Source organism: Oryx dammah, unplaced genomic scaffold, assembly GCF_014754425.2.
Source record: "Oryx dammah isolate SB20612 unplaced genomic scaffold, SCBI_Odam_1.1 HiC_scaffold_23, whole genome shotgun sequence".
Lineage (NCBI taxonomy): Eukaryota > Metazoa > Chordata > Mammalia > Artiodactyla > Bovidae > Oryx > Oryx dammah.
Window position 1 is genome coordinate 55,725,154 of NW_024070207.1, and position 4,328 is coordinate 55,729,481.

The window sequence follows — 4,328 nt, forward strand, 5'->3', positions numbered from 1 at the left end:
TATTTAGGTCTGTGTTCCCCTTTTCAGACATAGGAAATACCTGCACTTAAAGGGGATTCTGCAAGTATCTTGCTCAGTAACCACCCAGCTTTCTAGAAAGGAGAAACACAGAATCTCAGTCCCACTCCAGTCCTCCTGAATCAGAACTTGCATTTTTATCAAGATCCCCTGGAAGTGGGATCCCACTATATCAGGCCTGATGCACCAGGACCATGCCGTTTATCAGGCCTGGCATGCACCAGTACCGTGCCATTTCCAGACATTGTGACCAGCTTTGGAATTGCAAGGGAACCTCTTGCACACCTAACCCTGCTCACAGCCATTGCAGTCAGGACTGGTAGCTCTGGGCCTTACCCTGGAGGGGAAGTGGCTTCGGCCCTTTCTCTCCTGGCCTCTACCAACTTCCACTGATTAGACGTATTCCCGCTCTGGAATTGAGGGGTGTTTGAGGTAGAGAGTGTGTAAAGGGATTTGGGAAGGTGGGCCTAGGTGAAGGTGGGGACCACAGGGAAATGAAGGCGGAGGCTTTGGGACAGTAGTTGGATTTGAGTGAGGTCGGGCCTTAGGACAGGCATTGTGCTTGGGAAGAGGTGGGGACATGGCTTGAGTGGGAGAAGGGATCAGGCTTAGGTAGTGGCAAGGCTTCCTTAGGGATGGGACTTGAATGGGGGTTGGGTCACAGGAAGGGGTGGGGCTTTGTGGGGGCAGAGATTGGACTTCATTGGGGTGGGGATTGGCATCAGGGGCTGAGCTCAGCTGGGGGTGGTGTTTCATTGGAGGTGGGACTTGGACGGGGTGGGGCTTGGTGGCGACCTGGGTCAAACGTGCAGGGAGGCTCTGTGTCATGGGGTGGGACTTAAGGCTAGTTGCGCTTTGGTGGAGGTGGGACTTGATATCGGGGGCAAGGTTTAAGAGCCAGTGAGGGACTGCAGTACTCTTGCCTGGAGAGTCCCATGGACGGAGGAACCTGGTAGGCTGCAGTGCATGGGGTTGCTAAGAGTCAGACAGGACTGAGCGACTTCAATTTCACTTTTCACTTTGTGTATTTGAGAAGGAAATGGCAATCCACTCCAGTGTTCGCCTGGAGAATCCCAGGGACGGGGGAGCCTGGTGGGCTGCTGTCTATGGGGTCGCACAGAGTTGGACACGACTGAAGTGACTTAGCAGCAGTAGCAGCAGCAGAGGGACTGCAAGCCACTCAGTTGTGTCTGACTCTTTGCGACCCCATGGACTATACAGTCCATGGAATTCTCCAGGCCAGAAGACTGGAGTGGGTAGCCGTTCTCTTCTCTAGAGGATCTTCCCAACCCAGGGATCGAACCCAGGTCTCCTGCATTTCAGGCAGATTAAGGTTTAAAAGAGGGCTGGCATTGAGGGCAGAGTAATAATAATTGAGGGCTTCCCAATGGCTTAGCCATTGGGCAGAAGAATCTGCCAGAGATGCAAGTAGACGCGGGTTCAATCCCTTGGTTGGGAAGACTCCCTGGAGGAGGAAATGGCAACCCACTCCAGTAGCCTTGCTTGAAAACTCCCATAGGCAGAGGAGCCTGATGGGCTATGGTCCATGGGGTCGCAAAAGTCGGACACGACTAAGCACACGCACTGCAGTAATAATCGTAACTGCACTAGCACTGAATACCAGTTGAGCAGTTTCTTGTACCCCTGTACCAGAGTGCTTGTGAGCGCTTCTGTAGACTCCGAATTGGCACAGCCTGAGCAGGGGCTTGTGAGGCAGAACCTCGGCCTTGCCCGGAACAGATCCAATGAAGCAGTGTCCACTGCCCCAGCACCAGGAACTGCCTGTGCGCAGCGCTGGAGGGCAGGTCTGGTGCTGCCTGTGGGTAGAATTCTAGCATCTGCACTGCCACTGGATCCCTAACCAGCGTGGTGAACAGGTGGAAGAGGCCTCTGTAGCCCTGGCAAAAAGCAGGAGGGGTGGGGTTGCCTGCCAAGGTTTACAGGGTCTGCAGGGTAGGGTCACACCTAGGGTCAGAGTCGTCTGTTCCTGCAGTGTGGCACTGGAGACCCTTTTTGGGTCTCTTTTCTGCCTCTGAGTCTAGCTTCCAAACAGCTAGAAACCATAGGTTCCTGTTTTCAGCTCTTGATACTTGCTGCCCACCCCCCATCTTCCCTCCCCCCCAACAAAGGATACTTCTTTGGTTAGAGGCCAATGACATCACCTGTTGCTCCTTAACCTTACCTACCACATGACACCCCTCAGTGATGCAAACCCACGGCCCATGCTGTTCTCAGTATCCATGGCAACACCACAGCTTGTCACACATTCTCTTCACCCATCAGTTCATTGCCTTGTGCAGAGCTCCAGTCATCTTTCTCATCTGTTAGGCATTTTCTAAGAAAGAAGGGAACTGGACCTCTTCATCCTCTAACCTTTGCCCCAGAGAAGTGGGTACCAGGTGCCCTGGGATTGAACAGCCTTGAGCCAGAGCATGGGTGTGAGCACACACACACACACACACACAAACACACACACACACACACAGGCTTTGTCAGGCCCCACCTCCTACCTCTACCTCTGGCCTTTTCACCACAGGCACCTCCAGGACAAGCAGCAGAGTCCTGGGACTTTGAGGAAGAGCCCACAGCAAGTGGAGGTCAGCAGGGACAGGATGAGCTGGGGGAAGCTGGGCCTAAAGAAACCCTTCCACCAAATGACTGGGGAAGCCCTGGGAAACAGGGGCTGAATCCCTGTGACCAGAAAGGGAAGGGGGTTTGGTGGGGGTTGGGAGGGTGGGCATTAATGATGTTCTCACTCCATTTGCATTTATAGGCTGTGGAAAACAGAAACGACTCTGCCTTCATACTTGGCATTGACCCAAAATTCCTTGACTCCTCGTCACACTTTGTGAGCTGATTACTGCCCTTAGTATTAGACCAGTCCATAGAAACTGGGAGCAATGGCTGTGACTGTTGAAGGACTGGTGCAGAGGAATGGACCTGGACCCTAGGAAGGCCTTGCTAATCATGGGGATCCCCATGGAGTGTAGTGAGGCAGAAATTAAAGAGACCCTGAGGAGGGGCTGAGTCCCTCTGCACCTACAGGGTGCTGGGCACAGTGTTCAGAAGGGAAGACCACGCTAAGGCAGTTTTCCTTGAATTGACTGACACCATCAATTATGTTACAGTGCCTAGCTGGATCCTACAAAAGGGAGGTACCTGGGAAGTGGTGAAACCCGTAGCCCAGATGAGGAATTTATCAACAGACTGAAGTACTTCCTAAAAGATGAGAGTCAAAGAATGGTAGATGTGTCCAAAACCCTGGGGTACAGCACTCATTCTGAGGGTGTAGAGCTGGAGGGCGTGGATAAAGTCAGGCAACCAGTCTTGCAGCCTCTGAAAGAAAGCCTGTGGTACTGAAAACTCAAGACGTTTTCAGGAAACACTCTCCCAGGCCCAGGTGAAGAGAGCTTTGAAACCTGGCTGGAGCAGGTGACTGAGATGATGCAGCTATGGCAGGTGCATGAGGTAGAGAAGAGGTGGTGTTTGCTGCAGAGCTTGTGCGGCCCTGCCCAGTCCATCATGCAGGTGCTGAGGGCCAGCAGTGACTCCATGACAGTGGAGGAGGGCCTGGGGGCCCTGAAGCAGATCTTTGGGGCTAAAGAGGCCCATAGAACCTTACAGTTTAAGTTAGCCCAGACCTTCCAGAAGTCTGGTACAGTTAAAGCCCCTGATTCAGAAAGCAGTGCAGCACAGCCCCTTGTCAGTGAGAAGCACAGACATGACTTGCCTGAAACACATCCTAGCTCAGGCCTCCATGACCACTGCCCTCCAGGGCAAGCTCAAGCTACTGGATCAGTGAGAGTGTGTGCCCAATTTCCTGCAGTTAATGAAGCTCATTCGAGATGAAGAGGAGTGTGAGGCCACCATGGCAGTGACTGAGGAGAACCAGAGTCAAGCAGAAAGGGTCTGCAGGGCGCCAGAAGACAATGTCCTGATCCCTCAGGTCATGGTGCAGGCAGGGTCATTTGCTGAGAGCAGCACTCAGACCATCCAGGAAGGAACCGTCCCATTTCTGAAGTGCAGGCGGCTATCCTCCAGCTGTGACACTGGGGAGGAAGGCCACAGCCAGGCATTATTTCCTAGGGCCAAGAACCAGCCTCCAGCAAAGCCCAGGCCCAGCTGACAGCAGAAGAGTCGGGAACGAGAGAGGGGCTGGAGCCACTGAACCACCCCAAGGCCTAGGAAGCATAGGCTCAACATATCCAGGCACACCCTCTGCTAGCAGGCAATAGAAAAAGTGTAATGGGGGAAGAGGCAGTCCACACAAACAGTGGGGGCCTTGAGTGGGGCAGAGGGGCAGGGAAGCC

The 4,328-nt window shown here is 53.5% G+C and overlaps 1 pseudogene; it reads left to right on the forward strand.

Moving 5' to 3' along the window:
* Positions 1-2,931: 2,931 nt before the first annotated feature.
* On the forward strand, positions 2,932-4,144 carry LOC120881581 (annotated as a pseudogene).
* The last annotated feature ends 184 nt before the right edge of the window (positions 4,145-4,328 follow it).